The sequence below is a fragment of the Pseudophryne corroboree genome, chromosome 1 (assembly GCF_028390025.1).
Source record: "Pseudophryne corroboree isolate aPseCor3 chromosome 1, aPseCor3.hap2, whole genome shotgun sequence".
NCBI lineage: Eukaryota > Metazoa > Chordata > Amphibia > Anura > Myobatrachidae > Pseudophryne > Pseudophryne corroboree.
The window spans coordinates 240,375,510-240,387,594 of NC_086444.1; the positions used below are offsets into that span (position 1 = coordinate 240,375,510).

Below are 12,085 nucleotides of genomic sequence, written 5' to 3' on the forward strand. Positions count from 1 at the left end.
TAACATGTGCAGAGAGAGTTAGATTTGGGTGGGTTATTTTGTTTCTGTGCAGGGTAAATTCTGGCTGCTTTATTTTAACAATGCAATTTAGATATCAGTTTGAATACACCCCACCCAAATTTAACTCTCTCTGCACATGTTACACCTGCCCCCCCTGCAGTGCACATGGTTTTGCCCAACTTCTAACAAATTTGCTGCTGCGATCAACTCAGAATTACGGCCATGGTTTTGCCCAATTGCTAACAAACTTGCTGCTGCGATCAACTCAGAATTACCCCTGATGTATCTAGCCCTGAGTGTTTCACACCCCTAGTCTACAGCACTCCAGGGTTCCTGTGTGTGACCCGGTCAAGGTGTGATCCACTTTCTCTTTTCTCATCTATTGATTGTGTACATTGTTCATGGCTCTATAGTTTTGACCTTGGCTATTCCTCTGAACACCACTATGGTATTTCCCATTTGGCCAATTCTAATGCCAGCTCAGCCTTGCTGACTACTACTCTACTTCTCCAGAAATACCAGCCTATGACGTTAGGAACATAAACAGGAGGCTGTGACCTGCGAACCAATCACATCAAGCACCAAACTTCCTTGCAGGGATCCCTGGCACAAACCCCTCGATTCCTCTGTACTTTTAGTTGATAGAAAACAATGCAGTAATCATACTGAAGTCATCACAACATGTTTTGCTTGATTTTTTAGACTGTTTGGTTTTAATAACAAGGGAATTTTCTGACAATCTGTAAATTTAAGTTAAGTCTGGTACACACTGGAGCAATGGCGGGACGATTTGCTGTACCGTAACGAGAAATCTTCATCGCTTAGTGTGTATGGCTGAATTGCGTGCTCTCGCGATCGCATGCAACGTCGTCCCTGCTGCATGGCCCAACAGGACGATACAACCTGGTGTATGCTAATGAAGGACAGAACAGTGATTGTTCTGTCCATCATTAAATTGTTCTGTGTATATAGGCAAGCAGGCTCAAGAAAAATAGGCCCTTAAATCAGCCCGATTGCCCATCTTTCCAGTGTGTACCGGTCTTAAGAATGTATTTGTAAGTTACAATAAGTAATCACTCTAATCATACAGTGCTGCTGAATACAACTGCCACTTTATAAATACATAATAATAATGATGATGATCTATTGGGAGCACTTGTTACAAGTCCAGTATATAACTAAGACTAACAGACACAGGTGTCATGCCATGTAATTTCAAATGTAACCTATTGAACGCTCAGCTTCTTAGTAACGATTGCATTACAAAATGGATAGGGATAAGACTGGGGTGAAACTAGGTCACTGTATTCTGTGTAAGTGAAAACACAACTCCGGAAAGGTGTGGGATGGAATCTCTTTTCTTTAATCTTATTAATATTTTTTTAAAGAAAAATGTAAAAATAAACATTTCCTGCAGCAAATTTCCCCACAGCATTTTGAGATACATTAAAGAAAAACTAGCAGAGATCAGGGCAAGGCGTATTGTCGGCAGATCACGCTGTGTAAGCTTTCCCACACAGCGCTCCTCAAATATGTCAACCCTGACCTACATTACTTCCAGATCTGGGCCTCTCTGCACAGACAGCCAATTGTGCTGCTCTGTGTAGTGGGCTGCAAAAATGGGAATACACTGACTAGGAACTAAATTATATTGTGGCTTTCTTTCCTTACCCGAACTTCAGCTTCAGGTACAAACTGCAAACCTTTCATTACTTATATCGGGAAATGAATGTAAGGGAAATCCAGCCATGAAAGAGCTAGGCAGATGAGATGTTGAACCTGACTTCTAGACTCAGAAGTGTAATACCTGTCAGCAATTATTGTTTTACTGTCTATGGGGGTTATTCAGAGTCAGAGGCGTATCTACCCATTGGCCAGGATGGTGCTCGCCAAAGTCACGTGCTGAGAAGGGCAGCCGCCCGACGGTGCCACCCGCGGCCAGGGGTAGAATCATCTAGCAGAGGCTTTACCTACTGTCCTCCCCTTGGCAGTGGCTATCCTGGAGACTCGCACACCAGTCAAGCAGTCAGTCACTATTGTTAGCGCCGATGTCACATCGCACCGCATTACAGGGAAGTAGACACACAAAATAAATTACAGCTCCCAACTGTAGGGCTTTCCAGCACTAAGGGCTGCTGGGACCTGTAGTTTATTTAGTGCATCTTCTTCACTGTAATGCGGTGCGGTGTGACACCGGCGCTAACAATAGTGACTGACTGCTTTGCTGCTGTGCGAGTCTCCGGGAGAGCCACTGCCGAGGGGAGGACAGTAGGTAAAGCATCTGCTAAGTGAGATATATATATATATATATACCAATGTAGGGTACCTTCAACTATTGACCATAGGAAAGGAACCAGGCGGCACTCCAAGGATTTTGTTCAAGCAAAAAAGTTTGTATTAAAGTGACAGTGCAAAAATAATTAATCCAGCATAGTGCTAACCACCGACGTTTCAACGCCCATCCGGCGTTTTTTTCAAGGTGCTATGCTAAAAAGTGCAACGTGACAACAGCAAAAACAAACATATCTGTAACAACTTTCCTGTGCTGTATAAATACCTGAGTGTACATGTGGTCCTCCCCGTTCGTTCACGCCGGCCGGCGTCCCGAAGCCGGAAGCCGCGACCACCCTGTGTTCCGGTCACATGGGACGCAGCTGTGACGTAAACTCCTGTCACTTCCGCCGTTGCCTAGTGACCGCGGCCCAACCGTAGCCAAGGGAACCGGCCCTGACAGAACGAAAACAATGCAGGGGTGATCACTGTGCATGAGTGCAAAAAATAAAGTGCTAGTGCATAATAAGTGTCATAACGTGGTAAATGGGCAACCAGTTACGGTTGCACGTGGAAGGCCTGCAGGTGCAGGCGTTAAAATATTGACAGAATTAAAGAATTAAAATACTGAGATAGCTGCTAGGCTGCAGCACAGGACTAGGTACAGCAGTAAATACATTTAGGGAAGAAAGAGGTTAATCCTACATGTAGAAGACATGTGCTATGGCCTAGAGGAAATGCTTAATACTATGTACTTATGCAAACTTGTATATTACAGAACTTCCAAGGGCAGACAGTACCGCTAGAGGAGAGGATCAGGTTAGTTATCATAAAAAGACATTCCACATTAACTGTTCATTCAGGCCATTGGGGGCCAGGGAGTCAAGCATATAGATCCATTTCACTTCTTTCTGCGACAACATCCTGGCACGGTTGCCACCCCGTACCGGTTTCGGCACATGGTCCAATATCATATGTCTCAACTGTGACAGCGCGTGGTTAGCTGCCTTAAAATGCCGCGCTACCGGCTGATCATTACCTCTCCCCTCCAGCGCTGCTCTGATGGCCGACCTATGTAGCACCATGCGTTCGCGGAATGTCCTTATAGTTTGACCCACATATATACATCCACAGGGGCAAACGATTGCATATATGACAAACTGAGATGTACAGGAGAGATGGTGTCTAATGTCATATTCCTTATTAGTTTTAGGGTGTCTAAATTTGCTCCCTGCCAGCATATAATTACAGGTCTCGCATTTCGGGCATTTAAAACACCCTTTTCGACTTGGACCAATGGCACTCTTCGTAACATCTAGTTTCACAACTCTGTCCTTCAAATTGCGACCCCTTTTATAACTAGGCATAATAGTTCTTCCCTTGAAGCAAGGTACTGCTGGGTCTGAAGACACCAAAGGCCACAGGGCTCTCGTTGCCCTGGGGAGTACTGAACTGGCCGTCGTGAACTCAGTAATAAGGGGAATCCTCTTCTCACCATTATTTTTAGGAGTAGGACTAAGTAGCTCTTCTCTAGACATGCCCAGCACCTCATTCTTTAAAGAAAGTAGCGGGCCGTTATGGTAGCCTCTAGCTTGAAATTTATCTACTACTGCATCCAGAGCCGGTTCCAATTTATGTCCATCGCTTGTTATCCTGGCCGCCCTCATCAACTGTGACTTAGGTAAGCCATTCTTAAGGGCCGGCGGGTAGAAACTACTATGCAGGAGAAGAGTATTCCGGTCCGTGGGTTTATTAAAGACCTCTGTACCTACTTGACCACTTGTGACAGAAATACAAACATCCAAAAAGTTAATTGTTTGGCAACTGCAGGTAAGGGACAGTTTAACTGGTGAATCACTTTTGTTGTTGCCGTCCACCAAATCCTCCAAAGCTCCTTGTTCCCCTAGCCAAAACAGTAATAGATCGTCTATATAACGCTTATACAGTAGGATATTCCTACTGATAGAACTATGGGTCAGGAACAGCTCTTTTTCTACGTCAAACATGTACACATTCGCATACATTGGCGCTACATTCGATCCAATTGCACAGCCGGTCAATTGAAGATAATATCCCCCATTGTGGAGGAAGTAATTATGTGTAAGAGTAAAGTGCAAAAGCTGGAGAAAAAACTGTATATCCAAAGATTCAAAGTTATTTTGGACCAAGAATCTCTCCATGGCCTCCATCCCCCTAGCGTGTGGGATAATGGTATACAGGCTTTTTACATCTAGTGTAGCCAAGATTGTATCCGGGGGTAAGTTGCCCAGGCCTTTCAAGCAATTTAATAAATGTGTCGTATCCTTGAGGTACGTAGGCTGGATTGTTACCAGAGGTTGTAATAGAGCATCCAGGTATTGGGATACAGGTTGGGTCAGGGAGCCACTTGCGGAGATTATCGGCCTGCCTGGTGGGTTATCTTTGTCTTTATGGACCTTAGGGACCGTATAAAATATCGGAGTGATGGGAAATGGTTGCTTAAGGGCTTTCACCACCTTCTGGTCTATAAGGTTCTTCATGACGGCTTCCTTCAAGAGGGCATCTAATTTCTTTTTGAAGACATTAGTCGGGTCGCTGGGCAGTCTCTTATACGTACCCTGATCCTTAAGTTGATTATCTATCTCCTCTATATATTGGGTTTTGTCTAAAATTACTATAGCCCCGCCCTTATCCGCGGGGCGTATGACTATATCAGTATAAGAGTACAGATCTTTAATAGCTTTATCTTCGTTCTGTCAGGGCCGGTTCCCTTGGCTACGGTTGGGCCGCGGTCACTAGGCAACGGCGGAAGTGACAGGAGTTTACGTCACAGCTGCGTCCCATGTGACCGGAACACAGGGTGGTCGCGGCTTCCGGCTTCGGGACGCCGGCCGGCGTGAACGAACGGGGAGGACCACATGTACACTCAGGTATTTATACAGCACAGGAAAGTTGTTACAGATATGTTTGTTTTTGCTGTTGTCACGTTGCACTTTTTAGCATAGCACCTTGAAAAAAACGCCGGATGGGCGTTGAAACGTCGGTGATTTGCACTATGCTCGATTAATTATTTTTGCACTGTCACTTTAATACAAACTTTTTTGCTTGAACAAAATCCTTGGAGTGCCGCCTGGTTCCTTTCCTATAGTCAATAGTTGAAGGTACCCTACATTGGTCTATAGTTTCTGGAGGAGGGCACCCAGGTGGATGACATTGTGTTTGGGAGTGCCATAACGATATATGGATATATATATATATATATATATATATATATATATATGTATTTTAGAATTATTTTTGTTACTGACACTGCGCTTATATCACCTTAATACACTTTTATATTAAAAGGATGGTTGAAGCAATAGATTCGGCTGCTAAATCCCTGAAGATGGTCCTATGCCAGAAATGGACCCTAAGATAGTAGAGCTATAATAAAGTTATCTACAGGGGCGTCTACTTTAAATACAACACTTGTTGATAACTAATTTATCTTATCTATAGACAAAACAGTTTCTTGATACAACCAAAATAACGATTCATAAAATTTATTTAGAACATAAGTCTTAAAAGCATTAAAACTTTAAAATTGCATTTTTTCAATCCATACAATATATTGACAGAATGCCTTCTTTAGTTGACAGTATGCCTTTTAAGGCCAAAAGTTTCTATTAACTTAAGATCTAGCAACTTGCATATCACCCGACGCGTTTCGTCAAGACTGACTTCATCAGGGGTGTTTCTCTCAGGTATAAACTATTCTTACTGGTTTTCCCAGATAGGACTGATTTCTCTGAGCCCAATATTCGAATAAGTTGTTCTCAAACCACTTATATCTCATTTGACATTTTGGTATGGGTATTTTTTGAATTTCTAAAGTAGCCACTTGGAATATTGACAATTTGAATACAATAATAAATCTGTGTGCCGGTCTGTGTTTACTGTAGATTCAGTCAGATATGAAAGTCTTAAAGCAGATCTTTCTCTCTCTCTTGATCCTTTCACTCCAGCAGTCCTTTTGGGAACCCCCCCCCCCCTCCACACACACACACACACACACACACACACACACACACACACACACACACACACATTTGCTGTAATCACAGTATGGATTATTAATGTATTGAAGTCAGTTTAAATGCCGCTTCCCTGCATATTACTGTTGTTGTATTATGTTTGGATGGCATCGGGGCACCTTTAACCTTGACCAGAGTGCTGAATTCAATGAATTGTAATGTGAGTAAGTGGCACTACTGTGTGGTGTAATTTGTTTTGGGGGTACTATTGTTTTGCCATACCTCTTTTTTAGCATGAGCACCTTCCTTATTTCAATTATTGAGGGGACAGCAGGGGGGCACCAGACCCTTACTTTGCCTGGGGCGCTCGGACCCCTAGATAGACCCTTGTTCAGAGTTGTTAGCAAACAAAAAAAGTTAGCAATTGGGCAAAACCATATTGCACTGCAGGTGGGGCAGATGTAACATGCAAAATCCTAGCCTCTATTGCGGTACCTGCAGCGCAACATGGTTTTGCCCATTTGGTTTGCTAACAACTCTCACTAACCCCCGATGTGTCTGTTTGCAGGCTGCTAGTTTCTATTTAGTTTTAAAATTCATTTCCTATCAAAGTTACATGTCTTATATACATTTTTCACTCTTGGGTGGTACCAGGGCCGGTTCTGGGGCTCTGTGCGCCCCGGGCGGCAATAGGGGGCGTGGCTTCGTACAGGGGGCGTGGTCATTTACGCCCCCTGTACAGACTGAAATTATGTGCGGTGCGCGATGATGTCATCGCGCACCGCACAGCAAAGGTCCTCTCCACGAAGGGAAACTAGACGCGTAGCGTCTAGTTTCCCTTCACAGCGGCCAGCAGCAGCGGGGGGCAGCGGGGGGCACAGCTGAGCAGCAGCGGATCTTGCCCTGGTGCGGCGCCCTCCGGATGGCGCCCTGCACCCTCCGGGAGGCGGCGCCCCGGGCAAAAGTCCTGCTTGCCCGTGGCAAGATCCGCTGCTGGGTGGTACATAGGGGGCCATACACAATGTGGCTTCAAAGCCCCACCCCTCACTGAAAAACTCTGCTATTTGTGGCATCGAGCAGCATGTCATAATGATACATTTCGCACTGACTTGTGTTATAGAAGAACTGGCCCGCACAATTCACTAGCAAAGTGAATGGGTTTCGTGAGAGCGGTCTACATTTTGGGAGAGAAGGCAAATATAAAATGTACCCATCAGCTTACCACAATAAAGTCTAGCATTTCTCCGGCAGTGTCCACAGGTTATCCACAGGATAACATTGGGATATGATGACGTGACAGCGTATTTGCACCAATTGGTCAAAGCTTTTGGCCTCCCAGCATGCAACAGGCCCGTCCATATATCCCACCTGCTGGCTCAAGCAAATCAGTTTTTTGTTTGGTGCCGCAGGAGCCAGACCATAGTCAAGAGGACTTCTGTTTTTTAGCAGCCATAAGCTTTTTATTTTATTTTTATAGTCTCACTATTTTTTTGAGCAATCTTTTTAAAAAGCGTCTTATACGTACCTTGAAAGAGTCACTCCAACAACTCCCCGCCGGGTCGCGACAACGCTTACACATGAGTACAGTGCTGTTTCGGCAGGCCTCTATGTACTAGCAAGTCCAGCAGATGTTACCAGGCTGTGGCCAGAGCACGGGGAGAAGGTAAGACATCGGTTCCGCTTAGAGGGGGAACACAGATGCACTGTTTTGGGAGGAGACTACCAAACATTCGTTGATGCAGCTGCCACCTAGGGTGCACCAGCGCTAGGCCCTTGGGATCATAGGCTCCAGGGGTAGTATGAGGCCATAATCCCTTAGGATGATGTCAGCAGTGGGGAGTCAGATGCTCCCTTGGTCGTCCATCCCCCCGGTTCATGGCTAGTTTCCTCCGAGTCTCCCGCTATGAACTGAGTTCCCGCTTCAGTCTGAGATGCTGTGTATATAAAAGGACCCAGTCGCAGCTTAGGCGGCTGTGTGACTGGCGCATCAGTGTTCACTTGGGCGTCTGTGTTCACTATAGGTTCACGGGGTGAGTGTGTACACTATTAGCATCTGGATTCACTTAGCATTCACTAACATAATTGATCGATCCTGGAAGCAGGATAAAGTCTACCTGTATCCCACTCTCCTGAGCTGGGTGATACAGCACTAAGTCTCTATCTACCTTAAGTACGAATAGTTGGATAAGTGCCTGATGCATACGAGTCTGATAAATATTGCTGCTGGGTTTTTTCACTGTGCGACTGAATACATTTAAAAACTCCTGTATAAGGTAATGCAGTAAATATGTTTCTCACATATACTTGAAATGTATTTGTAGTTGATTATGTGCTCATATTGCTTATTATACTAATGTATAACCTGTGACTGATTGCTAGTGTAATTGCTGACTTTACTATAATTCTGTCAGTTTTTCTGTGTATTCTGATCCTCAATGCTGGTGCAAAGCAGGGTAGGGTCGGATTGTGTGTCACTTTAACAAATTGTAAAGTGATTACAGTAACAAATTGTGTAGTAACACTGTACAGGTGTGTGATTTATTTATCATGTTTAAGAGTGGAATGGTGAGAAAAATACACTTTCCACAGCAGCACCAACACTCATTTCATGTTAGTCTTACAAATCTGGGTTAACCTCTCAGGATCTGGTTCAAAAGGGGATTATGTGCAAAATGTTTTAGCTGTCAACGAAGCCTCTTAAATAATCTGAGGCAAGCACAGGTTCTAGTTGAACCCTCATGGGCTACTTTGCACAGACGTTATCCAATATAGCTAAACAGATAATGCCAGCTCCTATACCAGGGATAGGTTACCCTATTAACCCTTATATGCATCATTCATTCTGAGGTTTATCAATCCACCTTGGGAATTGGCAGCCTCTCAACAAAAGCAGGCTGAAAGGCCGGTGGCAAGTAAATCACATAGGCATGATGTAACATCTTCACAGTCTACACATGTTTCAGATGAGGACTCATCGGAGGATGAGGACTCATTGCACTTCGAGGAGGAAGGTCTCAGCTCAGTGGACATACCTGAGCTAATTAGTGCTATGTCAGCCATTCTATCCTTAGAAGAGACAGCAGAGCCTTGGTTAAAAACTAAGGCACCTGTGTTTAAAACGTCCCACAGCTGATGGAAATTATGCAAGAGGTTTGGGTCACACCCAGTAAGAAGTTAGAATTACAAGAAATGGAATTCCAATTATCCTTTTCTGGCTGGGGACCGTTTTATACACAAAGTAGATACGCATGTCATTCGATTGGTGTGAAAATCTACATTACTTCTGCTTTCAATATAGATAAATGAGGTCATGGATAGGTGAGTCAATGATTTTCTAAATACCATTTTTTTCCTTGTCTTGGGCATTCATTAGACCAGCCATGGCTTCAGCCTGGATGGCGTAAGCAGTGGCAGCCTGTGCTGATGCATTGGAGGAGGATCTTTCAATGGCATCTAGAGAGAAAAAATCCCATATTGCACATATCAAACAGGCAGAGACGTTATGGAAGCGGCCTTGGATATGGGTACAATTTCCTCTCAGTCATCAGCTTCAGCAGTAGCAGCTGGGTTGGCTATGTACATGGAAAGCTGACTCAGAATCCAGGAAGGTTCTGGAGTCTTAGCATTTTTACTGGAGACATTCTTTTAGATAAAGAATTAAACAGTATTTTGGAGTCAGAAGCAGACTCCAAGAAAGTGAAGTTTTCCTTCCACACATAAATTAAAGCCTAGTTTCCAGCTTTTCAGCCCTTTCGGAATCAAGGAAAAGCAAAAGGAAAGGGTAATGGCAAACATTCCCAATCCAACAAGTCTGCTAAGACTAAAAGGTATTGGGCTACCAAAGGACCGGTTTCCAAATCAGAAGATAAGCCATCAGCCTGATGGTGCGGGCCTCCACCTGGGGGAACCCAGGGTAAGAGGCTGACTTCTTCAGTTTGCACAGATCTGGCAGCAGTCTACTACAGATGACTGGGTGCAAGAAGCGGTATCTTATGGTTATGATCTACAGCCACACCACACTGGACATGCCCAATCTTATCTGCTTTTGGAAGCTAAGCAGTGTTGGTCCTGGTTAGTACTTGGATGGTAAACCACCTGGGAATACCAGGTGCTGTAGGTCGAGAAACACCCTCATCAAAGGTTTTGTACCAGCCCGTCTTCAGTGGAATCGAAGGCCAGGGCTTTGCAAGACGCAGTTCGGGATTTGCTTCAGTCAGAAGTGATAATTTCAGTTTTTCCTGCACAACGAGTTCAAGGTTTTTATACCAACCTGTTTTTAGTCCAGAAGCCAAATGGGTCATTCTGGCCCATACTTAATCTCAAAGCGCTGAACAAGTACATTTGGATGCCTCAGGTTTTATATGGAGACTTTACGTTCCTTTATTTTGGTCACGGAGCCGGAGGATTTTATGGTATCCCTAGAAATCCAGGATGCTTACCTACAGTACATGTTCCTATAGCATTGTCTCATCAGTGCTATCTCAGGTTTGCTATCCTCCAGCATCATTTTCAGTTTCAGGCCCTACCATTGGGACTGACCACAGCTCCCAGAGTATTCACCAAATTTATGGTGGTAGTGGCATCTTATCTCTGTTAGCAGGGGTTAAGGATTTTTCCATACCTTGATGACTTACTAAATCTGGCACAGTCTCTGGAATTGTTTCAGTGTCATCTGCAACAGACAATAGCTTGTTACAGAGATACAGTTGGCTCATAAATTGGGCAAAGTCGTCCCTGGTTATGTCATAACAGATGACTCACTTGGGGGCTGTGTTGGAATTGGGTATTCAGAGAGTAATTTACCTCTGAACAAAATATCCAAAGTTCATTTAAGGATTTAGGAGTTTCTACAAAGTCAAACGGTATCCAATTTACGCGGCAATGTGTGTGATAGGTTTGATGGTGTAGACATTTGACATGATGGAGTATACTCAGCTCCACTCGATACATCTGCAACGTCTGATCCCTTCCATGTGGAATGGTTTTCATCAGATTATGGTCTTCCTCTGGAAGTTAGGCAGTCAATAGCCTGGTGGTTATAGGCATCCTATCTGGACAAAGGGAGACTCCTTTGGATATCAGATTGGGAAACTCTGACAATGGATGCCAGTCTGCAGGGCTGGGGAGCAGTGTTATGAAGGAGTTGTTTCTAGGGGCAGAGGACCAAGGAAGAAAGTTGCCTGCCAATAAATGTATTGGATCTTCGGGTCATATATATGGCATTTATTTAGGCAAAGGATATCCTTCAGGTGAAACCTGTTAGAATCCGCTCGGACATTGCAATGGCAGAAGCGTACTTCAACCGTCAGGGAGGAACTCACAGCCATATCACATAACACAATGAAGAAGGTAAGTCACATGTTAAAGTGGACAGAACTTCATTATCCAGCCTTGTCCGCAGTATTCATTCTGGGAGTCCTAAGCTGGGAAGCGGATTTTCTCAGTAGACACGACATTCATGAACGAATAGGTTTACGCCCCAAGGTCTTACAAAATCTGGTAGACAATGGGGGTTACCGGAGATGGATCTCATGACATCCCATCAGAACAACAAAGTTTCTGCATACAGGTTAAGAACAAAGGATCCCAGAACGACCTTTATGGATGACCTGTCAACTTTCGTCTGGCTCTTATGTTTCCACCAATCGCCCTGTGATCCATGGTGATGCGAAAGGTAAGACAAGGTAAGGGTGCGTGGTAACTTGCAGATTCCATTGCATGGCCAATTTGACTATATGGCTTTAATGGGGAAATGTGAATGTGCACACATCTGTACATTACTGTACTACCTCCCCGCACCACCTCCACACACTACATTG

General features: G+C 44.3%; 1 pseudogene; it reads left to right on the plus strand.

Moving 5' to 3' along the window:
* The first annotated feature begins 10,267 nt into the window (after positions 1-10,267).
* Positions 10,268-10,386, plus strand: LOC134933541 (5S ribosomal RNA; annotated as a pseudogene).
* Positions 10,387-12,085: the final 1,699 nt, after the last annotated feature.